Source organism: Scyliorhinus torazame, chromosome 19, assembly GCF_047496885.1.
Source record: "Scyliorhinus torazame isolate Kashiwa2021f chromosome 19, sScyTor2.1, whole genome shotgun sequence".
In the NCBI taxonomy this organism is placed as follows: Eukaryota; Metazoa; Chordata; class Chondrichthyes; order Carcharhiniformes; family Scyliorhinidae; genus Scyliorhinus; species Scyliorhinus torazame.
In genome coordinates this window covers 57,219,270-57,246,223 of record NC_092725.1, presented here as the reverse complement: position 1 = coordinate 57,246,223, position 26,954 = coordinate 57,219,270, and the positions used below count along the sequence as shown (strand labels likewise).

At 46.4% G+C, this 26,954-nt stretch overlaps 1 protein-coding gene across 11 annotated transcripts in view; it reads right to left on the bottom strand.

The window, feature by feature from the left end:
* The window catches only part of LOC140396152 (contactin-1-like), a 1,065,645-nt gene that overhangs the window by 671,244 nt on the left and 367,447 nt on the right, over nt 1-26,954 (bottom strand). The window contains exon 1 of one of the 11 annotated variants that reach the window (XM_072484365.1): nt 14,654-14,675. The exons of the other annotated variants lie outside the window; for them this stretch is intronic. The gene's annotated coding sequence lies outside the window, so the exon portion shown is untranslated. Of the gene's footprint in view, nt 1-14,653; nt 14,676-26,954 lie in introns of those variants that run through there. 11 annotated transcript variants of the gene reach the window in all.

Genomic DNA, 26,954 nt, shown 5'->3' with positions numbered 1-26,954 from the left:
AGCCGGTGCTTATCAGGAAAAGACAAGACAGGTAGGAGACAAAACCACAAGGAGAAAGCGACAGAACAGAGAAAGAGAGAGAAAGCGAATGACGGAGAATAAAAGACGGGATGAGGAAGAGCGAGAGCGACAGAACAAATCAAGCCAAACGCAACAGCAGTGTTTCCTTGGTAACAAAGAGGCCAGTTATTTCCCCGCACAGTTGCTACCTGTCATCCCAGTTGTCAGCTTACTCCCAGTGAGGCTGCGATGGCTGATCATAACCTCAACAATCTGACCTTGAGAAAAGGAAGGCAAGGACAGAAAGGGAAGCTCCAGCTAGGGCTCAATCCAACTTCACAATTTGCACGCTCAGTTCCCTTTATCCGGATCCAACATAGGTTTCAGTGGTGATGGGCCGTGGCTGACCTCCCCGGCATTAGTCGGACAAATCCTACAGGCAACTAACTAGGCCACTGCCAATCTTTAATCTTGACCCATCTCGGTTGGTCAACCAGTCCAGAACTCAGCCAGACAGAAAGCAGAAACTAGAGAGTTTAGGAATGATGAGAGTGGCTCTCATCAACTGTTTCTGGATGCAATTGGCAATTAAAATTGGCACTGGTTACATCCTAAAATGGCCATTAAAATGTGGATGTCACCCTCAGCATACCATAATTTAGAACAATGGGTGAATTGAGATGGATAATCATTTTTCAATTAAGGGGCAATTTAGTGTGGCCAATCCACCTACCCTACACATCTTTGGGTTGTGGGGGCTGAGACCCACGCAGAGACGGGGAGAGTGTGCAAACTCCACACGGACAGTAACCCGGGTCCGGGATAGAATCTGGGTTCTCGGCGTCTTGAAGCAGCAGTGCTAACCAATGCACCACCGTGCCGCCCAATTGAGGTGGATAGTGCACTCATCTGTAGCTCAGAGTAACTGTAGCATTTCTCAAAATAAAGAATGCCAATTCAGCCAGTGATGGCTTTGAGTTATTCAGAATAAAAATCAACAAAACCATGGGATTCATTAACATACAAGCGCAAGATCAAGGATTTATCTCAATTGATCATGAGGCTTACCAAGTAATTAGTTCACCCATGACTGCTGTATGTCAACTAGCACATTGCCGCAAGTCAAACACACTGAAAGTCAAGGATGTTCAACTACATTGTGTCCGCCATTGGAACATGTGGATGCCAGGATTTGGTAAGGCCTGCACAACTGAAGCTCATAAACAGAGAATGGCACTGATATGCAAAAGAACAAAAACAAATTATTGATGAACAGATCATTACTAAGACAAAGTTCTGAACATGACAAACCAGTTTCAAGCCTTTCCTCCATTTCCATTGAAGAACCTGTGAGAATCCCCGCTTACGCTGAAATCGGGAGCGTAACCGTTTTTGCGATGCTCCGCCCCCTCAAAAACGGCGTACGTACGTCGGGACGACCTCAGGACGTCACCTGAGGCCCTCCCCCAATGCTCCGCCCCCGATGGGCCGAGTCCCTGACGACGTCTCTCGCGTGTGCTCACACCTTTCGGGGATGTTGCGTGCCAGCTGTGGACTGGTGGGGTGTGGTCTGGGGGTGGCGAGGCCGTTTACAGGGTGGCACTATCCGGCAGGTCGGGTACACGTGTGGCCGGCGCCATACGCATGAGCGGCCACTCTGCGGGAGAGTTTTGGCGTGGGAGCCGGGAGTTTTACCTTGCATGGCTGCTAGCCCCTCATCGGTCCCAGAATTGGTGAGAGTTTGGCGCCGATTTTGACGTCGTAAAACGCCACAGTTCCCAAGCCGGCATTGGCACTTAGAAGCAAAATCGGAGAATCCAGCCCAGTGTGTTTGTTTTTTTCGTGAAAAGGAACTGATATAGCTATGTATTGGTACCAACATATTTCGCAAAAAGGTACTTGATGCTCTTTCCTGAACACAAAATGCAAGGGCTTGTACAAAGTGGATGGTGTGTGACTGGAATGGTGAGGTCTCTTTGCTGATAAATGGTCAGTGTGATATAGAGTGTTGAGTAGTTGGTTTTCATATCTTTGTATAGAGGAAATGTTGACCATTTTTTTGCCAATAAAATACTCAACTTTAAAAAAGCCACAAGGTCCTATGTGGTCTTTAGTGTTTATCACGTTTCCTAAATTGCCCTGGGTAGAGTGAGGGATCACTCCCCCAGGTTTAGTACTATTGCCTCACAAACATACAAAGAACTATGACAATGATTGGCAACCTTAGGGCTCTTTATTCAACAATAACAGGATTCTAAGAGAGCTCTTCATAGATATTCTACCTACCCCAACTACTATATCACGTGTTAACTTGCTTCACCTCCTGTGATGCTGTATGCCAATCATTTACATATTCAGCAGTATGTTAATCAGTACATTAAATGACATGCACCATATCACAATCATAGAATCTCTACTGTGCGGGAAGAGGCCATTTGGCCCATCGAGTCTGCACTGACCCTCTGAAAGAACATCCTACCTAGGCCCATTACCCTGCCCTTTCCCGTAACCCCATAACCCCACTTAACCTGCACATGTCCAAAGATGTGCAGGTTAGGTGGATTGGCCATGCTAAATTGTCCCTTCGTCTCCAAAAAAGGGGTGGGGTTAATGGATTACAGGGATAGGGTGGAGGTGTCAGCTTAGGTAGGGTTCTCTTTCCAGGGGCTGGTGCAGACCCGATGGGCAGAATGGCCTCCTTCTGCACTGTAGATTCTATGATTAATAACATCTTTGGATTGTGTGAAAAAACCAGAGGGAACCCACGCAGACACGGGGAGAACGTGCCAACTCCACACAGTCACCCAAGGCCGAATTAAACCTGGGTCCCTGGCACTGTGAGGCAGCGTGCTAGCCACTGTGCCACCATGCTGCCCCAGGAGCCCTACTCCAGATCTCTCACCACCCACGCCCACTGGAGCATCTGCACTTGTCAGATCAGGTCCAGGCAAGATCATGTTTAGCTCCGACGCATCGTGCTGTTTAACAGTGCATCCAGATGAAAGATTGGAAAAACTGAAGGGCAAGTGTTGATCATGGAGTCAGGAGACAGGAAAATGATCCAGAAAAAACACAGGAAATTAGTGCTGCTGCTGCGCCTTCCCATTGTTTTCTTCCCGAGTTTGCACATGACTAATTCCCAAGTTTCCACCTCATTGCAGACTGGTGCTGCATCCTGGACCCACAATCACAATTAGCAGGCGCTCTGCAGAAAATAGCCCACTGTGTGGATAACCCCGAAAAAACCTGAGCCATTGGAGACGCCAGGAAAACCGGAAACCCATTTTTGACCCACTGCCAATGACAAATCCCGGAAGACTTGCAAGTGAATCTGTGGAACTCATTGTGCAGGAGGCTGTGGAGGCCAAGGCACTGAGCGTCTTTAAGACAGAGATAGACAGGTTCTTCATTAATAAGAGGATCAGGGGTTATGGGACAAAGGGAGGAGAATGGGAATGAGAAACATATCAGCCTTGATTGAATGGTGGAGCAGACACGATGGCTGAATGGCCTAATTCAGCTCCTATGTCTTATGGACGTGTGGCAACGGTAGTAGCAATGCCCTCACGGTCAATGTGAATAATTTCCAATTAATTATTTCAGGGTGGGGAAGAGACAAGTGGGACGGAAAAATCACTTGTGTAGAACCTTTGTTCATAAGTCTTGGTGGATATTCACCCTTTGCACATACGCCACTGGAGAGCCAACTTTGTGCTGGGCACACCATACATCTCTCTGACACAAGCTTCAGACATTGTTCAGGAAGAATGCTAACCAAAAAAAGAACAAGACAGTTGGGCAGAGGGCGGGCTGAACCAAAATGTATTGTTGCTGCTGCCAAATACGGAGATATTTCATGCTTGGCAGAAATCAACAGCTCAAAGCATTAAAGATTGAAGGAAAGGTCACAACATTGCAGTGTGTACAGAAAGAATAACTGTCAGCACGGGCAGGCAAATTAAATTAAGCCTCATCAAAACCAAATTGGTTTCACTTCACAGGAGATGCAGCACAAGCGAAGGCAAGAATCTAATGGAAGTAAAAACCCCTACACAGCAGAGTTGGCAGGAGATAAAAGACAGCATAACTGTTACGAGCATTCTTAAGTGTTTTAAAACAATTATTGTGTTTCAAGCAAAATTCTTCTCTTTTCATTTTCTTCTGTTGGACACCTGCTCGGGGTAAGTCATTTTAGTTCCTTTATTGCCCCATCAGCACTGCCTTTGGCCTCGGAAGATTAATTTTTCTGTCATTCAATCTCTCCCGTCTTCCGGCCTGCCACAAACCGCCCTTTTGTCCTTGTCCCACCCATCCTTTGCTCAAAACCTGTTTCATCTCTAGCTTTTCCTCCTCATTTTGAGTCCACGGTCATCAAACCGTAAGCTGTTTACAGAGACTGGCAGATCAGCTCTTTGTGTTTTTATTTCAGATTTCCAGTATCCGCATTCTTCTTCTTTTAAATGAAGCTGCCTTATATGCCCCGTTGCTCCAATTTCTATTCCTACCCTTCCTTGCCAGTCTTTGCCCCACTCTCCACTCCCCTCTCCAAGCATTGGCACTCCCCCCCCAACCCCCAATGCTTCAATTTCCCCTCATCTCCCCAAGTTTCCGCTCCCTATTCCCCCTCAAAGCTCTATTCCCTATCACCCCACCCAGAGTTCCCTCCATCCATTCCCCCCCAACCCGCACTCCACCCCTGTCACTCCACCACACTGCTGAAGGCATCAGCTTGTGACACAGCCTCTAGCTCCAGTTTTCTCCCACAAGTCCCGAAAGACGTGCTTGTTGGGCGAATTAGACATTCTGAATTCTCCCTCAGTGTACCCGAACAGGTGCTGGGGCGTGGCGACTAGGGGATTTTCACAGTAACTTCACTGCAGTGTAATGTAAGCCTATTTGTGACACTGATAAAGATTATATTATAAACTTGCCCAGTTAACTCTCAAACATCCACACAGTATGAACTGACAAGACTATTTTGCAATGGTGCACTTTATGGTTAGGTATGTACGACCCTGCCCTCAGCCACCATCCACCCATGGGCTTTTCTAGCAGGGGTGGTAGGATTTCAACGAGGCGTCAGAACCCAGGCTGATTTGCCCCCTGCCTCACTTACTGCCAGTGCAACCCATTAAGATTTGGTCAGCTCGCATCTGGGATCGAATCTGGGTCTTTGCCTGGTTAACTGCTTCAGTTGCACGCTGAACAGAGGAAAATTGGTTAAATTGGTTTATATTAGGTATCTTCTTTTGCCGTCCCTCGGGATCGAAGATGATTTGCTGCCAATTCACTTTGACAGGTTCTGAGATGGCTGGTAAGTCCAATGTGTGAACTCTAGACACTGCCACATGTGCCTCAGGTGGTTCTTGGGAGGATCGAGGAGATGGGTTGTTTGGAGGTTTGTCCACTCGCACCAAAACCTCAACTTCACCTCTGCCTGCTCCCGATTGAATATCTTTTGATTTGCTCAGTGCTTTCCAGATGAGTCTTCAGCATTTTGGTCAGGCACAAATCAAAGTCACACGCGAGTTGTCAGGGATGTATGTCCTCGTCAGGATTTCTTTGAAAATATCTAGGGCTGGATTTTCCGTTGGTGGGATCCTCCGCTTTGCCGGCATCGCACTCACGCCCGGGAATTTCCCGATGACGTGGGGTGCCCACAATGGGAAACACTATTGGCTGGCTGCTAGGACGAAGAATCCCACTGCCGGCAGGGGCGTGCCACACCAAAATGCAGGTGCGGCGGGACAGAAAATCCCGCCCCTAGTGTTTCCGCTGCCCCCTTGGGATCCGGTCACTGATCCATGAGGGTTTAATGCCAGTGATGTCAGGTGAACAGTTGCTGTTTGCAATTGATGGAGTTTCTACACTGGCGAGCAACTAAAGGTTCACAAACGATATCATTTCAGGTCAGTTCCCTCACTTGATTCCTTTGAGATGTTAAATTAGGACTTAAAAATTGCTTCCAAATGTAGAGCTATGCAACTGAGTTCAAGTTAACAGATATATGAAATGAAATGAAATGAAAAATGAAATGAAAATGGCTTATTGTCACAAGTAGGCTTCAAATGAAGTTACTGTGAAATGCCCCTAGTCGCCACATTCCGGCGCCTGTTCGGGGAGGCTGGTACAGGAATTGAACCAGCACTGCTGGCCTGCTGTGGTCTGCTTTAAAAGACAGCTATTTAGCCCTGTGCTAAACCAGCCCCTGTGCGCAGAATCCTGCCAAAGCTTTCAGGTAGGGAGTTTCTTGAGGAGTCAGGCAGTGACATGTCCTGCCCAGCGGAGCTGGTATTGAGTGACTAGGGCCTCGTTGCTATACATGTTGGCTTGGGAGAGGACGCTGTTGTTGGACCGCCTTGCTTGCCACCAGATTTGAAGGATCTTGCCAAGACTCTGCTGGTGGTATTTCTTCAGTGTTTCAGGTGTCTTCTGTGGGTCACCCAAGTCTCCAAAGCATATAGGAGTGCAGAAAATCACTGCTTCCTGGTAAACAATGACCTTAGGCTCAGGCTCATGATCCTGGTCCTCAAATACCCCTCTCTTCAGTCATCCGAAGGCTGAGCTGGAGATGATGAACTTTGTCGTCTACATCTGCCCTCGTCAAGTCAAGGCTTCCAAGATACAGAAAATATGATGGGCGGCACATAGCACTGAGTTTAGCACTGTTGCTTCACAGCTCCAGGGTCCCAGGTTCGATTCCCGGCTTGGGTCACTGCCTGTGCGGAGTCTGCCATGTTCTCCCTGTGTCTGTGTGGGTTTCATCCGGGTGCTCCGGTTTCCTCCCACAGTCCAAAGATGTGCAGGGTAGGTGGATTGGCCATACTAAATTTCCCTTACCTTTCTGAAAGGTGAGGTGGGGTTGCTGGGTTACAGGGATGGGGTGAAGGTGTGGGCTTAGGTAGGGTGCTCTTTCTAAGGGCTGGTGCAGACTCAATGGGCCGAGTGGCCTCCTTCTGCACTGTAAATTCTATGATTCTACCCCTGCTGGAATAGTTTATTGCACTGGTTTTAAAAGTAAACAGTTAATCTGTTATATAAATAGATTAACCTCTGGATATTACTTCATTGTATCTGTTGCACTGGGATGTGATAACCATTGAACAATTCCAATTAGATTTTAAAAAATGTTTTGAAGATTAATTGAAAAGGTGACCTATGGTCAGCTTGGATTGATGGAGATATATTGCATCGTGTGTGTGCTCAGTGAGAGTGAAAGACAGCTCAGGAAATCAGTCAGGAGACAATCCAGTCTGCATTTGAAGCTTTTATTCATTGATGATCTTTAGAAAGAGCCAGAAACCAACCGACTGTTTAGCTGCTGCTTTCAGTCTGTCCGCTTGTCAGCTCACCTCGGGATTTCAACTTGCCAAGTGAAGAAGGGAAATTATTCATTCAGTCAATGTTGGGATGTCAGGTACAAAACTGACCAACCCCCACCCCCTCCTCCCAATGCTACATCTGCTTGTTGCCACGGCAACCTAAGTGCAGACTGTGAACTGGGTCGTCCAGCAACCACCCAAAGCGAGCAAATAAAATTACTTGAGAAAACAAATAAACAAAGAGGCACTTCAGAGCAGGTCAAGCTGTACTGCCCTTGAAGAAGCCAGTGTGTGTTAGCATGTCCAGAGGTTGTTGTAAACGGTTTGCATCTCCATAGACAAAGAATGCTTCTGTGTATTCTTAAAGTGTGCAGCTTCAGTAGATATATATATGACTGCTCGGAGGATGGCGTGTTAAACATCTTCTGTTTTATTCAAATATATAGGGCATAGATTAGACTATTCCCCGCCCATCTTTTATCCTTCCAAAATCGAGCCCATCCAAATCTATTTTGCCTGTGTTTTAAGCTTACATAATTCTTGTTAACTCACTGCTCATATATTCATTGACCCATGTCAAGTCCCAGTCCACCAATGCCACATATTTAAAATGCTCAACCCTTTGTTCAAATTCCTGCCTCCAGTTTTCCCCACCTCATAAATATTCTCTGAGAAATCTGTGCTCCTCCAATTTTGGTCTCTGTGGCATCCTTGATTTCTTTCCCCCCGATCATTGGCAGCGATGCCTTCAACTGTGAAGGTCCTAAGTTCAGGAATTCCCTTCCTAATCCTCTCCATCTCTATCTCTGCTCCTTGAAGACTCTCCTGAACGCTTCCCTCTTTGGCCTACATCGTATGTTGCTTGGTACCACATTTTATTTGAGAATGCTCCATTGAAGGTGCATGTATAAGTGTAAGGTATTGCCAGCGATGTTCTCTTGCAGCCATGTTTGTTGAGAACTGAAAGGAAGGGAACACTTTCCTCAAGAAATTCTAACTCCGAGGAATTCTTTGTAGATTTCTTTTGCAAGTCGAAACAAATGGTAAGGAGGGGAAATGATCCCCACAGATTGCACATCCATTGCTTTCCTGGAAATCTTTCTTCTCTTGCTTTGGTGACAGGTTATTATTTTTCAAAACATTAACTGAAAGGTCACCAAAGATGAACTGAAGCTTCTGTATCACCTGAAGAACAAAATTGAATCTAAAAATAGAGCACCTCTGGGGTTCTCATGACATACCAAAGCATTTGCAGCATCGATTAGTGTGATCTGAGGCATTGCCATTCTTGAACACTGTGTGATGAATGTAGGGTTTTCAGATATATATTGTATTATATGTATTTGGTACAGTAAGGGACGCCTGGGTTAGTGTGTGTACGACTGCTGCAGTCATGTTTTTTTTTAAAGTCCTGTTTTAAAAGACGGACACTGGCTACAAAGGATGGTTAAATCGTAAAAGTTTGCTAATGGAATTTTGATAATATGAAGAAGGTTCTCTGGGGAGTAGATCATTAGAGACATTGTGTTTGGCCTGATTAAGATGATGTAGTTAACAGTCGGAGCCAGGGTTTGAAGCAGTCAGCTGTTGACTTTCAGTTCAGTTAAAGAATTGACTGTGAACAGACCAGCAGCTTTTGTGAAAGCAACTTTGTTAAAAAGATTTTGCCTACACCAGCAGCTTCTGAAAAGACTGGCAGGTTAAACAGTAGTTGACACAGGAAAGAACCTGCAGCTGGTTCCTAAGGATCTCTCTTTCTCAAAGTGGCCTATCCAAGACATCTCTTTCCAGCAAGTATTCCTGGGTTGGCTAACTATATTCAAAAGTGGATTTTGACCCGAGATGAATTTTGCTTGAGTGGAGATGAAAGATAGCAGTTGAGAGAGTTTCATTTCACTTGTAAGCTATTTTCTGTATGATGCTAAAGTTAGTAATAATGTTTGTTTCAATATACCATATCCCAAATTGTACGTGGACGCACTCCTGAGCGAAGTATCCTTTCCTCACAGCCGTACAAATTAAATTAAATATTGGGGTTTCTGTCTGGTATCCTAGCAACTGTTAGGGTCTGCTCCAGTCCGAGATTGTAATAATTGCCAAATGCAGCACGCTCCCACAAAAAGAATAAATTAATTGATGGACAAAACACCAGGAACATATCCAGTTCGATGTTCCTCAGCCATCTGAACAGACAAATAGAGCCTCAATTTAATATTTTATTTTGGCAATGTTGCACGTCCTCGATCCACCACTGAAGTGAACACCTAGATAAGGCTTGTACCCTTGACTTGTTGATGGGAACGTTATCTGCAAAACTAAGCTTACTTTCAGCTAAACTAAATCTTGACAACGCTAATCTTTCACCCTCCTTTTCTGATACTGGCGCTTGTTGGGTGTAGCGTTACCATGGATACCAGCAGCACTTGGCTCGTGGTTGTTCTCTAAGAACTATACGCCTTCAACAAAGCTGCAGTATAATGTCATCAGACACTTTGCAGGAGCATTATCAAACAAAATTTGAAAGCAAGCTATATTAGGAGAAGGTTTTAAGGACCAACAGAGGAAAAACGATACTGAGGACAAACGGCAGAGGGGTTTAGGGCGAGAATTCCAGAGATTAAGACCTAGGTAGCTAAACACATGGGGCGGGATTCTCTCAGCCCACCCCGGGCCGGGCGCCAATCGCGCGACGCCGCACTGAAGCCGGTCCACCGATTCTCCGGTGAGCGGAGAATCGGCGCCATTTGCACCGGCGTGGTCGGCAAGGCAAGATTCTCCGCCCGGGATGGGCCGAGTGGCCGCAATAAAAATCCAAGTCCGGCGCCATCCACGGCTCTTAACCCGGTGGGACCTTGGCTTGCATCCTTTCGAGGGTGGCCTGGTTGGAGGGGGGGGCGGCCATGGGGGGAGCCTACGCTGTGGCCTTGCCCGCGATCGGGGCCTACCGATCGATGGGCCGGCCTCTCAGGCTGGGGGCCTCTTTTGCTCCGCGCCAGCCCCTGTCACCCGACCCATGTTGCGTTGGGGACGGCGTGGAGATCGAAGCCACTGTGCAGTCGCGCCGGTCGTAGTAGCGCGCATGCGCAGACCTGCGGCGCCCATTTGAGGCCGGTATCAGCAGCTGGAGCTGTGTGAGTTGCTCCAGTGCCGTGCTGCTCCCCTGTACGGCTCAGAATTCCTGCTCTTGGGGGCCTGTTGAAGGCGTCATAAAACGCGACAGCGTTTACGAAGGCGTCAACACTTAGCCTCAGGATCAGAGAATCCCGCCCATGGTCACCAATGGTGGTATGAAAGAGACCAGAAGCGGAGGAGCATAGAGACCTTGAGGGGGGAGGAGGGGGGGGGGGGGGTATAGGACTGGAGGACAGTTTGAGGATGAAATCTTCCAACAACAAAAAAAGTTGATAGTTTTAAAAAAAGAGGCCCAGGTTTTAAAGTCGCCATTGTCCCAGATGATCAAAGGTTGCTTTCCCTTTGAGGGGGAGAGCTGACTGGTGGTGATTTAACCTGCGGGTCAGCACACCTCATGTGATGGGCAAGGTTCATGAATAACCTCAGCCGGTATGGCATTGTAACTCGCGCAGTTAGCCTTTGCACTGCATCTGAGCTAAACTGGCCCAGCTTGTGAAAATAAATCAGCTACCAATGGTAAAACAGATCAATGGAGAATATGCCTACGATACCCGATTCCAAAAAAACAGGGTTTTGTGGGTGGTGGGGAAAGTGGCTGCTTTTTCCAACAGGCTTAAGCATTTTAACATTGATGCAATGAGGGCTGGGGGAGCACATTTGGAGAACAAGTCCGAATTGGTCTGGATGTCGAGGACACAACCGGACGGTTTGGGGGTGATTAACTTTCAGCTTAAGAGAAAGGAGTGATGAGCACAGATCACTGCAGCATTAATTGAACAAAATGAGTTAATTTATTCTGACAATTACCTCTTGACTGATGAGTAGACATGCTAAAGCAACATTAATCACAAAGAACTTTGACATGTGCTCACTAAAGGTCAGAGACCCTCCATAATCATTCGCTAATTGTCCCTAATGTGTGGTCATCAATAAAATATGGTATGCAGCTACATGGTCAGGGATTTGCTTTTTTTGCTGTTTGCAAAACATAATGGAAGCAAAGTTGTTCGACACATAAGCAGAGTTGTAATTCACTGCCAGACGAGAGCAAGCCCCAATGAACTGTTCCCTACTGCCCAGAAGGTAGAAAACAACTCAACATTGTACAGATAAAAAAGAACTCCGGTTCAAAGCTAGCCACAAGGTCGCAGAAATTGCATCATGGAAGTATAGTCAATTCCCCTTTGCTTTCACCTCTCTCACTTTTGTTGTGTCTGGCCTCTACGCATTGCCTCTTTGTGTAGTTCGAGAGTGGGAAGGACCTTTCATTTAGCACATTGGCTGAAACACAGGTATCAAAATAAATACCCTCGGTGCAATCAAGTTGCCTAATTTGGACTAGAAACTAATAACTGAGGACACAAGGAAATTCATGATCCGCAAATAAAGATCATGCAACAGTTCTCCTCTCCGCCCTCAGAGGTGTGGTTACAACAATTAGACTCCAAGATGAGACAACCTCTAAAAATGGGGATGTGCTGATTAGTCGCACATCAGGTAGCTCTCCTCCTACAAACCCCAAAATAGGTTCTTTTACCCAAAATAGCTCACTAAAACAGGGAAAAAGGTATCCCCTCACCCTAGCTAACAATAATACAAGAGAGGATGCCGAACAACAGTAACTCCAGAGGACAGCTCCCCTAACCCACCAGACGTAGACAGAGCCCATCGGTCGCTCCGGCCAAAACCCAAGGCTGGAGAGCAGCCGAGGGCGATAATCGCTAAAATGGTTCCAGGAGCGGCAAAGAATCCGGCGCTGGGCCAAACAGACAAGGACCTGTAACTGGGAAGGGCACCAGATCAGGATTTACCAAGACATTGGGGCAGACCTGACCAAGCGCCGGGCGGAGTTCAACAGGGCGAAGGTGGCCCTCTACATAAGCTAGGTAAAATTTGCGATGCTGTACCCAGCTAAACTCTGGGTCACATTCCAGGGCGGGGAGATTTTCTTCACGATCCCTGCAGAAGTGGACAAATTTGTCCTGGAAAACGGTCTGGGAAAACAGCAGCAGAGACATTGGTGAGAAGATCACCCAAAGGGATTTTAATCAACCTGAAAGACACTTTGCATGGGACTGCACTGCCTCATTTTGAAGATAGGAATTAAAGCGTAGGAGGGAAGGGGTAAGGGCAGCGGAGCACAGGAGAGGGTGTGGAGTAGGGGAGTAAGGGGGCGGGGGCATTAACAGAGGGGGGAGGGAGAGGACAGGGGCGGGAATCATAGGGGAACCATCGGGACAAGGATAGTAAGGGCATTAAGCTGGCTACAACAGGCAAAACGTGGCGACGTGGAACACAAAGGCACCGCAAGCAGCCACTTTGGAGGGTCCCCAAACACCGGAGTATAGGGGCTCACCCACATGGCATACTCATAGTCGGCTGACGATCAACAGCACCACCCAAAGATGCAGATTGGCTGTCTGACCTATTGGAATTTCTCCAAATGGAGAAAATCAAATTCGTCATCCAGGGGTCGGAAGAGGGCTTCCACAAAACATAGGAGACATTCACCAATCCGTTCCAAGACGTTTGTAGCCTACAACCAATAAGCCAGTGGGAGAGGACTCCATAGAAGCACAGACACAAATGAAAAGAGAGGGCAGGGGGGGGAAGGAGAGAGGGAGGGAACAAAGAGAATCCAATCATATCTAAACAAAACAGTGTACGTAGCACCATGCCACCCCAACAGGTCCAAGTTGGAAGATTCAACGAACAAAGAAGACACCCCAGGTAGCAAGAAGGGGAGGGGGAATCGGGAGAAAAGGGGGAGTTGGGAGCATGGAGGCCTAGTCAAAACTAGGCACTTGCTGAGAAATTTAAAGTGTAACTGATGTATATAGTGAATGCTAAACGGTATATGTAGTTTCTGTGTATGTTCACATTCATCTTGTCTTTTGTATAAAAAGAAAAACCGGAAGAAAAGCATTTAAAAAAATGATTCCCAGATAAAGTCATTAATAGTTTCTGAAGTGGCTCTTCATTCAGAACAGCTTGAATAGCAGGATAAGTAGAGATGATAAGAACATTGTGGTTCTTAATGCGATTCGGAATGTCAACAGAAGATATTCTCCCATGAAGAAACCCAAACACTCTGGCTGAATGTAACTGTCCAAACACATAGAACCCAGTTGTCTTATCACAGTATGCAGCCAGTTATTTCTTTAGTGGCCTATCTTAAATCATCCTTCGCAGCGAGGCATTAAAGAACAACCGATTTGGGGTGAGTCACCTCGAAGATATTCGGGGGTTGGCGGTGGTGGGGTGGAGAGAGGAGGGGGGCGGTTTGATGATTTGGCAGCTGTTTATTTCCCTGCGTGTTGCCTCATATTCTTATCAAGAGCTAAAATCTGCCTGACCACACACACATATTTCCTTTGAAATGTGCAAAAGTAAAAATTGAAGCGTTTGGTGCTCTGGATAAGACGCAGCATTAATACTTCAAAGAAGTGATTCTGCAGCATTTCATTTAATAAGTGGATTGCAAATGAACGTTAATGAGGAGAAACAATTACAATCTTCAGGCTGACAGTCGGGATGTGAGACAGCACTACAAACACCGCTACACAGAAGTATTTGCACATTGTACTTGGTTCCACCGTTTCCTCAGGCCAGGTGTCACAATAGTGGCGAAGCAAATCGTTCTCCTCCCCACCTTCGTCCCAAAAAGTAAGCAGGGTGTTGATGTTGGGGAATAGATTTTTCCAGTCTGGAAATCAGTCAAGATTATACCAGTCCACTGAAGGGTGACAGATAGCTTGAATGTCTGTACTACAATGCACATGTCGATTCGAGGGAGTGAAATTCAATTCAATCATCTCCCATGTAAGCCCTACTTGCATTCCCCATCTCGAGCTTCAACCTGAAAATGTCTCAGCGTTGCAAGGCATAAAACCCTCCCCCCCCAGCAAATACCAAAAGCATTACCGCTAAATGGACAATGCCGACATTCCCAATTCTAAAGTCTCGAAGATAAGACCCTTGGGTGCCAGCTGGGGCTCAGCTGATATCTCACACACTTCCAAACCAGCACCTAGTAGGTTAAAGCCCTTCTCCAGATTGAGTCCATAACCCATGCCCATATCCCAATGGGAATGCTGAGGGAGCACAATCTGTCACAGGTGTCCTTTGGATGAGATGTTAAACTGAGGCCTTGTCTGCCCTCAGTTCCCATAGCAGCATTCAAAAAGCAAAGGAGTTACCTTGCTCTTTTGTGAGACCTTGCTGTGTGCACCTTACTTGATGTATTTCCAATATGGCAACAGTGACTCCACTTCAAAAGTACTCAATTGGCGAGAACGTACTTTGAAAAAAGAACAAAGAACAAGGAAAATTACAGCACACGAACAGGCCCTTCGGCCCTCCCAGCCTGCGACGATCCATATCCTTTATCTAAACCTGTCACCTATTTTCCAAGGATCTACTTCCCTCTGTTCCCCGCCCGTTCATATATCTGTCCTGATGTACCTTAAATGATGCTATCGTGCCCGCCTCAACCACCTCCGCTGGCAAAGCGTTCCAGGCAGCCACCACCCTCTGCGTAAAAGACTTTCCACGCACATCTCCCTTAAACTTTCCCCCTCTCACCTTGAAATCGTGACCCCTTGTAATTGACACCCCCACTTTTGGAAAAAGCTTGTTGCTATCCACCCTGTCCATACCTCTCATAATTTTGTAGACCTCAATCAGGTCCCCCTCAACCTCCGTCTTTCCAACGAAAACAATTTTAATCTACTCAACCTTTCTTCATAGCTAGCACCCTCCATACCAGGCAACATCCTGGTGAACCTCCTCTGCACCCTCTCTAAAGCATTCACATCCTTCTGGTAATGTGGCGACCAGAACTGCATGCAGTATTCCAAATGTGGCCTAACCAAAGTCCTATACAACTGTAACATGACCTGCCGACTCTTGTACTCAATACCCCATCCGATGAAGGCAAGCATGCTGTATGCCTTCTTGACCTCTCTATCGACCTGCGTTGCCACCTTCAGGTTACAATGGACCTGAACTCCCAGATCTCTCTGTACATCAATTTTCCCCAGGACTCTTCCATTGACCGTATCGTCCGCTCTTGAATTCGATCTTCCAAAATGTATCACCTCGCATTTGCCTGGATTGAACTCCATCTGCCATTTCTCTGCCCAACTCTCCAATCTATTTATATTTTGCTGTATTCTCTGACAGTCCTCCTCGCTATCTGCAACTCAACCAATCTTAGTATCATCTGAAAACTTGCTAATCAGACCACCTATACTTTCGTCCAGATCATTTATGTATATCACAAACAACAGTGGTCCGAGCACGGATCCTTGTGGAACACCACGAGTCACCTTATCCCATTGTGAGATACTCCCTTCCACCACTACTCTCTGTCTCCTGTTGCCCAGCCAGTTCTTTATTCATCTAGCTAGTACACCCTGAACTCCATACGACTTCACTTTTTCCATCAACCTGCCATGGGAAACTTTATCAAACACCTTACTGAAGTCCATGTCTATGACATCTACAGCCCTTCCCTCATCAATTAACTTTGTCACTTCCTCAAAGAATTCTATTAGGTTTGTAAGACATGACCGTCCCTGCACAAAACCATGCTGCCTATCACTGATAAGTCTATTTTCTTCCAAATGTGAATAGATCCTATCCCTCAGTATCTTCTCCAACAGTTTGCCGACCACTGACGTCAAGCTCACAGCTCTATAATTCCTTGGATTATCCCTGTTACCCTTCTTAAACAAAGGGACAACATTAGCAATTCTCCAGTCCTCCGGGACCTCACCCGTGCTCAAGGATGCTGCAAAGATATCTGTTAAGGCCCCAGCTAATTCGTCCCTCGCTTCCCTCAGGAACCTGGGATAGATCCCACCTGGACCTGGGGACTTGTCCACCTTAATGCCTTTTAGAATACCCAAAGCGTCCCCCTTCCTTATACCGACTTGACCTAGAGTATTTAAACATCCATCCCTAGCCTCAACATCCGTCATGTCCCTCTCCTTGGTGAATACCGATGCAAAGTACTCATTAAGAATCTCACCCATTTCCTCTGACTCCACGCATAAATTCCCTCTTTTGTCTTTGAGTGGGCCAATCCTTTCTCTAGTTACCCTCTTGCTCCTTATATACGAATAAAAGGCTTTGGGATTTTCCTTAACCCTGTTAGCCAAAGATATTTCATGACCCCTTTTAGCCCTCTTTTTTGCGCATTTGAGATTTGTCCTACTTTCCCAATATTCCTCCAAGTTCATCAGTTTTAAGTCGCCTAGATCTTATGTATGCTTCCTTTTTCATCTTAGCTAGTCTCACAATTCCACCCGTCATCCATGGTTCCCTAATCTAGCCATTTCTATCCCTTATTTTCACAGGGACATGTCTGTCCTGCACTCTAATCAACCTTTCCTTCAAAGACTCCCACATTTCAAATGTGGATTTACCCTTAAACAGCTGCTCCCAATCCACATTCCCTAGCTCCTGCCGAATTTTGTTATACTTGGCTTTTCCCCAATTTAGCACTCTTCCTTGAGGATCACTCTCATCTTTGTCCATGAGTATTCTAAAACTTACGGAATTGTGATCGCTGTTCCCAAAGTAATCACTGACTGAAACTTCAACCACCTGGCCGGGATCATTCCCCAATACCAGGTCCAGTATGGCCACTTCCTGAGTTGGACTATTTACATACTGCTCTAAAAAATTCTCCTGGATGCTCCTTATAAATTCTGCTCCATCTATGTGCCCAACACTACATGAGTCCCATTCAATGTTGGGGAAGTTAAAATCTCCCATCACGACCACTCTATTGCTCCTACATTTTTCTATAATCTGTCTACATATTTGTACCTCTACTTCACGCTCGCTTTTGGGAGGCCTGTAATAAAGTCCCAACAATGTTACTGCACCCTTCCTATTTCTTAGCTCTACCCGTATTGCCTCAGTGCTCGAATCCTCCATCGTGCCCTCCTTAATTACAGCTGTGATATCATCTCTGACCAGTAATGCAAACCCTCCACCCCTTTTATCTCCCTCTCTATCCCTCCTGAAGCATCTATACCCTGGGATATTTAGTTGCCAGTCTTGCCCTTCCCTCAACCAAGTCTCAGTAATACCAATAACATCATATATACAGGTACTAATCCAAGCCCTAAGTTCATCTGCCTTACCTGCTACACTTCTCGCATGAAAACAAATGCACCTCAGACAACCTGTTCCTTTACGTTCATCATCTCTTCCCTGTCTACTCTTCCCCTTAGTCACATTGAGTTTATTATCTAGTACCTTACTGGCTTTAGTTGCTGCCTCTTTACTGACCTCTAACTTCCTAATCTGGTTCCCATCCCCCTGCCACATTAGTTTAAAACCTCCCCAACAGTGTTAGCAAAAGCACCCCCTAGGACATTTGTTCCAGTCCTGCCCAGGTGTAGACCATCCAATTTGTATTGGTCCCACCGCCCCCAGAACCGGTTCCAATGTCCCAAAAACCTGAACCCCTCCCTCCTGCACCATCTCTCAAGCCACGTATTCATTCTGACTATTCTTGAATTTCTACTCTGACTGTCGCGTGGCACTGGTAGCAATCCTGAGATTACTACCTTCGAGGTCCTACTTTTTAACTTATCTCCTAACTCCCTAAATGATGGGCAATCATGAGCTCACAACAGGTGCCATGTAAATGCAAGTTCTCTTGAAAGCTCACGGGAAAATAAAAACTTTAAAACCTGCATATGGGGATCACTGGCAAGGCCAGAAATGCTGGCTCATCCCTAAATGGCCTGGAGGAGATGGTGGTGAGCTAACCTCATGAAGACTGGGTGTTGTGTGGCTCGGAGGGAACTTCAGGTGGTGTTACTCATGACTTTAGAACTGGGAACATCAGCTGTGTCCATTTGGCGGGAACATTATAGGCATTTGCACCTGCTGTCCTTGCCTTTGTCGATGTTACGAGTCATGGCTCGTCCTGGGACTTGGCCCGTTGCTATAGTGCATCTTGTGGCTGATACACTCTGCTGCCACCGTGTGTTGATGGCGTAAGGAGTGAGTGTTTAATGGGATGTCAATTAAGTGGGTTACTTTGTTCTGGATGGTGTCAAGATCTCTTGAGTGCCCTTGGACTGCAAATGACCTGCACCCATCCAGGCAAGTGGAGTAGTAGCAGTCTATCACACCCTGATTTTAGCTTTGTTCATAGTGGGCAGACTTGGAGGAATGAGATGAGACAGGCACCGCCTAATTCCTAGCTTCTGACTTGCTGTGACAGGCACACTATTTGGACGGCTGGTCCAGTTAGTTCTAGTCAAAGGTAACTCCCAACGTGTTAATAGTGGGGGATTCAGCAATGGTAACGACCTGGAATGTCAAGGGGAGATGGTTGGATTCTCTCTTGCTGGAGATGGTCATTGCTTGGCACTTGGCTGGAATGTTACTTGCCACTCATCAACCCAAGCCTGAAAGTTGTCCCAAGTCTTGCTGCATTGGATATGGACTGCTTCAGTATCTGTGGAGTCGCAAATGGTGATGATGGAAGGAAGGTCATTGATGAAGCAGTTGAAGATGTTTGGGCTGCTGAGGAACTCCTGCAGTGATGGTCTGAAACCAAAATCCTCGGTCTCCACACACGATTCAAAACAGTGGACAGTTTGTCCCCCTCAGAGTCCCATTGACTTCAATCTTGCAAGGGCACCTTGATGCTGCACTAGATCAAATTCTGCCTCGATGTCAAGGGTAGTCACTAGGACCTCACCTCTTGAAATTCACTTTTTTGTCCATGTTAGACCAAAAACGTAGCGAGGTAAGGAGCTGAGTGGCCCTGACAGGATCACACTGAAACTGATGGGCAGGCTATTGCTGAGCAAGTGCAGCTTGATAGCACTGTCGACCTCACCTTCCATCACTTTGCTTATGATGGGGCAGTGATTTGCCTCATTGGGTTTGTCCTTTTCTTTTGTGGACAAGGCATACCAGGCCAATTAGTTACATTTTTGGGTAGATGCCCATCTTCTGGGTGTAATAGAACAGCTTAGCTAGCAGCACGGCCAGTGTTGGTACACAAGTCTTCAGTACTATCACTAGGACGATGTCAGGACCCATAGCCTTTGCAGTATCCAGAGCCTTCAGCAGTTTCTTGATATCACATGGAGGGAATCAAATTGGCTGAAGGCTGGCATCTGTGATGATGGGAATCTCAGCAAGGGGCTGGTGATGAATCACACACTCGGCACTTCTGGCTGAAGATCTTTGCAAATACTTCAGCCTCGACTTTTGCACTGACATACTAAGCTTTCCCCATGATTGAGGGGGGTGTTTGTGGAGCCTCCTCCTCCAGTTAGTGATTTAATTGTCCACCATTATTTATATCTAAATGTGGCAGGATTCCAGAGCTTTGATCTGATCTGTTGGTTGCGTGATCACTTGGCCTTGTTTATCGCATGCTGCTTCCACTGATCAGCAGGCATGCAGTCGTCCTGTGTTGTAGCTTCACCAGGTGACTTCTCTATCAAAGCACAGTGTTATGACTTCCCGTGACACGATCATTGCCTAGTTACCAGTCATTCTGTGCTGTCGGAGTACTTTGAGCTGAATGTTGCACACGACGAGAGCTGGCTGTCATAGCAACAAGCTCTCCATCAGCTTTGTTGCAGTCTGATGTGTCAGCATCATCTCAGTCAAGATGTTGAATGGACAAATTAATTGAGAATAATAAAATCTGAAAGAAATTCATTCACGGTTTCCAGAAAGGAGCGGAGGAATTCAAAGAAACTGACTGAAAAGTACAAAAGGAAACCCCAAACACAGAAAAATCTGAAGGTCAGCCGAGAGGACGGCAACTTGAGAACAATAAATAAGTGGCACTCCTACTATGTTGCCATTTCGGATATCTGACAGAATGGAAGGGACCTCCTCCTGAGTGAATGAAATAAAATGCGAGTCTCTAGATTCTAGGTCCACACAAGTGTAACCCAAGTGATAGGAATGAGAATAAGTATAGGGCAAATCACACAAACAGGATGTTATCATTCAATGAGCTGTGAAATTAATACAGATAGCAGGTGACTGGTCATGGACTTCATTGCAATTTTAAATGGGCGATTCATCCCCCAAAAGCTCTGGAAGACAGCTTGACTGAAGATACACAAAAGTTTCCCCCATCTAGCTTGAATGAGCGTCACCCAATTTATTGTACAACAATGTACCTTAACGTACCCAATTGTATCATCTCAGGCAACGTTGGTATGTTTTCCCTCCCATAATAATGATGGGAGCACAGGTTGGCAGAGCATAACTTGCCATGGATGGTAGAGAGCATAGGTTGGCGAAGAGGCTATGGGAGGGGAGGGGTCCCTGGGTAGGCAGGGCATGTGTCGTCATAGATGAGGCATGGGGGGGGGTGTGAAGCCAGAAGGCTAGGGGACTTAACTACTTTTATTACCCCTGAGAAGCCTTTTAATAGCCCACCTTGGCATTCAGCAGCTCCGTTTCCCTGGGTAGCAGGCCAGATTCCAGCATCCACCCACTGCCCCAGACCAAAGCTCCAGCCATCTGGGGCTGTTTCTCCGAGGTGGATGCACCTAGGAATTTTCCCAAAATATCTGATGGCACAACAGCGGAGATCTCCCCTGTGGCTCAGCCAATATTTATCCTGCAGGTCACTGCCATGAGGTCACATTCCAATCACATTGCAACAGACCATGCCCTTCTTCGCAACAAACAATCGCAGGTTCAGCTCAGTAGTTTGTGGGTTCAAACCCCACCCCAGAGCACTGAGCTCATAATCCAAGCTGATGCTCCAGGTGTAGCACTGAGAGACTGCCACACGGCCACAGTGGCACCAGCTTTCAGGTGAGACATTACAGCAATTGTGCCTAAGCCCACTCCGCCACCCTGCCCTATCCCTAACTCACCTAACTTACACATCCTTGGGCGCTAAGGGGCAATTTATCATGGCCATTTCAACTAACCTGTACATCTATGGACTGTGGGAGGCAACCGGAGCACCCGGAGGAAATCCATGCAGACACGGGGAAAACGTGCAAACTCCACACAGACAAGGCCGGAATCGAATCCAGGTCCCTGGGGCAGTGATGCAGCAGTGCTAACCATAGTGCCGCCCGCATTCTTCCTTTACTCATTGCACAGTCCCAGTTTCTCAAGATCTCAGATTTATGCAATGCCTTACTGCCCTCATTCTTTGAATCCGATGGGATCCGGCAGATACATCCAGATAAACTTCGTGTCACCTCTTGCTGATTCACAGCTTCTTGAATCTTCCAAAATTCTGTGGTCTCTTGCACGAAAGGCCCTAAATCCCTTCGCTACTTTTCTCAACAGGAGGTAAGAGTTGCTTATATTGTTATGAATGTAGAAATTGCTATTTTTGGGGCGGGATTTTCTGGTTCCCCCAGCCACGTGTTTCTCGGCGGTGCACTGCTTGCTGATGTGGGATTGTATCCTCACGCGCTTGTCAATGAGAATTCCCATTGAAATTACCCACACTGCCGCAAAAACTGCTGGCGGGGGTGTGCTGCCAGTGGGAAAAGTGAATGCCAGTGGGAAAAGTGAATCCCGATGACCGGAGAATTCCGGCCATTATGTTTCATATTTGTGGCAGTAATGTTATTAAAAACCCTGGTTTAAATTGCATACAGGTAGTCTGTCTGCGACAGCTGTATTAAGAAGTCAGGTGAGTTATTGATCTTAACCATTTACTTACTTACAGAGAGATGGCTAATCAAACACTGTTTATATCTTGAATAGTTCCCTGGGGTATAGATAATTTGAGGGATTGTATTTAGTCCTAGCTGAGCAGGTTATGAGACATCTTAGCGGGATACAGATTAATGGGAGGAGCCAGGTATGTCTGTAGTTTTCAGTTTTGCCACATTTTTTGGATGGTTCCCTGGGGATATAGATAATTTGAGGGATTGTATTTCGCCAAGCTGAGCAGGTTATGAGACATCTTAGCGGGATACAGATTAATGGGAGGAGCCAGGTCTGTTCGTAATTTGCAATTTTGCCAAATACTGTTAGGTTGAACAGAAAGATCTGACAAGGCAGAAGTTTATCAGATCTGATCTTAAAAAGGGTGTCTCTCCAAAGGTCTGCACAAATAAACAAGGAATCTGTTTGTTAACTTTATTTATACGTGACATTTGAACTGTACTGGGTTGCTCAATTAGAATTAAAGGCAGGTGTAGATAGTAATTTGACGTTTCCCCTTTTATTTAAGAACATTTAGCTGTTAATTGTAAAGCTATTTCTTTGATGTTAATGTGGTTAATTCCGTGTTGAAATTAGTTTGTTTTAACATAAAAAACACTTTTTGGTCAGAGTCAGATTCATCATTCCTGGTGTGAAATATCCTTTCCCCACAGTTTTATGTATTAAAAAATAGGATTCATGTCTACTATCATAACAAACAATAGTCTGGTATCATAACATAATTGTGTAATTAATAATTATAAACAGTTTGGATAATACATTTTTAACAATCAAAGCTGACTCTCCTGTGCTGTTTCGATGGAGTGGTCGCACTGTTGTAGGCACCGTCTATTAATGAGATCTCATGAAACAATTTCAAACAGAAGCAGGGGCATTTTGTGTGCCAATTGGGAGACATGCAGAGGGATTCTCCAACCTCCCACCGGGTCGGAGAATCCCCAGGGGGGCGCAAATCCCACCCCGCCGCCATCTGCCGTATTCTCTGGTGCCATTTTCCGGGCGGGGGAGGGGATCATGCCACGCCGGTCACGGGCCATTGGCAACAGCGTCCCTGGCAATTCTCCGGGCCCCGATGGGCCAAGCAGCTGTCCATTTTTGGTCAGTCCCGCCGGCGTAGATTATGCATGGTCCCACGCGGCGGGACCTGGCAGGTAAGTCGGCTGGGGCGGTCCTTGGGGGGGGGAGGGGGGGAGCGCGGGCGGATCCGAACCTGGGGGGACCCCCACGGTGGCCTGGCCTGCGATCGGGGCCCACCGATCTGCGAGCGGGCCTGTGCCGTGGGGGCATTCCTTCCTTCCGCGCTGGCCCCTGTAGGGCTCCGCCATGGCCGCCACGGAGAAGAGAACCCCCGCACATGCGCCAAAACACGCCAGCGGTCCGCGCATGCGCGAACTCACACAGTCCCTTCGGCACCAGCTGGAGCGGCGCCAACCCCTCCGCCGTCCACCTAGCCCCCGAGACAGGTGAAAACTCCTCACCTTCGGGGCCTATTGCTGCCAGAGTCGTCGCCGCCAGTTTTCCGCCAGCATGGGAATTTAGTCCCCGGAAAGGAGAATCCCGGCAATGTTTCTTAAATTGCAATTGTGTCTACACTTCAAAATTACTTCATTGGCTGTCAAAGTGCCATATAAATGCAAGTGATTCTTTCTTTCCAAAAGGAGGAACTTAATGAAGCTTCAGTGTCCAGCTTTTATTGCCATTGAACTGAGGTGTAACCCCAAGATCCAAGAGCCTACTACGATGTTACTGGCAATTCTTAAAGATCTCACTGCACTTTATAAAGAAGAGCTGCGGGTTCTCAGAACATGCACCGAAAGCCACGTTAAAATGACTATTCCTACGGGAGCCTTGCACGCCATAAAATAGCCGCCACAATGCACTCCTTGCCAACTTTGAAATTAGTTCTACGGGAAATGCTTTTGAGGTGAGAAAATGTGCCAAACCCTGAAAATCTTGCTTTCTTCAATCATTGCAAAGAATTTACAGTGTAGAAGGAGGCTATTTGGCCCATCGAGTCTACACAAGCCCTTGAAAGAGCACCCTACCCAAGCCCACGCCTTCACCCTATCCCTGTAACCTCACCTAACCTTTGGACACGAAAGGACAATTTAGCGTAGCCAATCCACCTAACCTGCACATCTTTGGACAGTGGGAGGAAACCGGATCACCCGGAGGAAATCCTCGCAGACACGGGAGAAAGTGCAAACTCCACATTGTCACCCGAGGCCAGAATTAAACCCAGGTCCCTAGAGCTGTGAGGCAGCAGTGCTAACTACTGTGCCACCTGGCTGCTTTAAGAGTTTTAATTATGTAGAAAAAGCTTTCAGTACATGCGCAATAAATAAATGATCGCCATCAATATTCTTCAGAAATTGTTGACATATATTTAGTAGTAAATCTTTTTAAATCATTAAGCACTTACTGAAGTAGTCCAGCAAAGTATGACATAGATCATAGATCATAGAATTTACAGTGCAGAAGGAGGCCATTCGGCCCATCGAGTCAGCACCGGCTCTTTGAAAGAGCATCCTACCCAAGCCCACACCTCCACCCTATCCCCACAATCCAGTAACCCCATCCAACACTAAGGGCAATTTTGGACACTAAGGGCAATTTATCATGGCCAATCCACCTAATCTGCACATCTTTGGACTGTGGGAGGAAACCGGAGCACCTGGAGTAAACCCACGCACACACGGGGAGAATGTGCAAACTCCACACAGACAGTGACCCAAGCTGGGAATCGAACCTGGAACCCTGGAGCAATTGTGCTAACCACTATGCTACCGTGCTGCCCATAGATATATTCTATTTATTTCACTTCCTCCGGGAGTCTCGGCACATGAAAGCGTTTTTGTGCTCGAAGCCATTTGAACTCAATTTCTTATCAAAATACCTCAAACGAAAATGTGAATACAGATAATTGAACAACCATCGTCCAGAGTTCTTTGCACTAAGTTAAAGAATTATTATTGTTCAAACAGCGACAGTTACTGAAACGGAGTCATTTATGGATTGATCATAAGATGAATGGTGAGTTAATCAGATGCATTCAGTTGAAAAGACAGGACAAACACCATTTTGTGTCCTATTGCCATCGTCTTGGAACCTAAAGAACAGCGCACTTCATAGATGGTCATTTATGAGCCAAAAGTGTGCGAGTGGTTTTAGCTTAGCTCAGTAGCTAGCACTATCAGATTAAAGTCAGAAAGTTACAGCTTCCAGCCCCATCTATCACAACAGAGCACATAAATCTAGACTGGCACTTTGGTCAGCACTGAGGGTGTGCTGCATTGCCAGAGGTATTGTCCTTCAGAGGAATCATAGAATACTACAGCGCAGAAGGGGCCCTTTGACCCATCAAGTCTGCACCAACACATGAAAGGCCCTGACCTGCCCACCTAATCCCACTTGCCAGCTCTTGGCCCATAGCCTTGAATATTATGACGTGCCAAGCACTTATCCAGGTACATTTTAAAGGATGTGAGGCATCCCGCCTCTACCACCCTCCCAGGCTGCGCATTCCAGACCGTCACCAGCCTCTGGGTAAAAAGCTTTTGCTCAAATCCCCCCCACGAACCTCCCACCCCTCACTTTGAACTTGTGCCCCCTCGTAACTGACCCTTCAACTAAGGGGAACAGCTGCTCCCTATCCACACAGCAAAGCCCCTCACAATCTTGTACAGCTATGAAAGTTGAACACACCCTCCTACCTCCTGTCCCAGTGGATTTGGTTGTTGTTAAAGACAACTATTACCAGTCTAGATTTGACCATGATCATGGTATACAAACTAAAAAAGAGACTTGGTTGTGTTTATGAGAATCAATTATTTCAACCGGGCATGCGAAGGAGGACCAGAAGTTGTGGTTACTAGGGCAGAACTAAGCTGGGTGAGAGAAGGTTCTTATTTACCTGGACAATAGTAAGCTTCCTCATGACTGTACTCCAACTAGTTTGTATGAAACTAATTAAACAAACCGAGGGACAAAGTACAAGGGGCAGCCCCTTAAAGGGATACTGTCTTGAACAAAATTAAAATCACAAATAAAACTTAAAACACCAAACCCAACAAAACTTATAACAACAAACTAAAATGTGGTTAAAAGAATCAATAAGGCACCCCAGGCCCTGTAGTGCACAACGAGCACGGAAGGTCTCAACGGTGAACATGGAGTTCAGTTACCCAACTGAATCTAGTTTAACCTGGTTTTGGTTTATATACACTCTCAAATGGTCTCAAAAGGTGTGATTACACTCTTCCAATGCAAATGTTCAACAACTTATACACACTCATTGTTTCGTTCATTTACAAATCAAACTTAACCACTGATCTCCTATTGCTTATAAGATATCTTCTTTCTTCACCAAAACATTCAGAATTTGGGGAAGAACCTTGACCCATCTTGGCCCGAGTATAAGGAGTGTTCTCAAAGTGTCCTCGACATTCAATTGAAATATGCACCTCATCGGATATATCTGTCTGACTCTGGCTCGTGTTTGAACTGGTTTCAGGCCCAACTTGTGTTGGCGTAACTATTTGTACTTGACGCATCCCAACTATCCAATTCATCGGACTCATTTGATTCTTCCCAACATTCTCCTCTTTCGTGAACTTCTGAAGATAAAACATGATCTTTATGTACAAACTTAGCTTTTGCACAACCAAATATGCGCTCTTAGCCAAGCTGTTCCTGTACAGCGACAACGCTGGCATCCACCCGGCAATGTGGAAAATTGCCCAGGTGTGCCCTGTATACAAGAAACAGGACAAATCCAACCCAGACAATTAC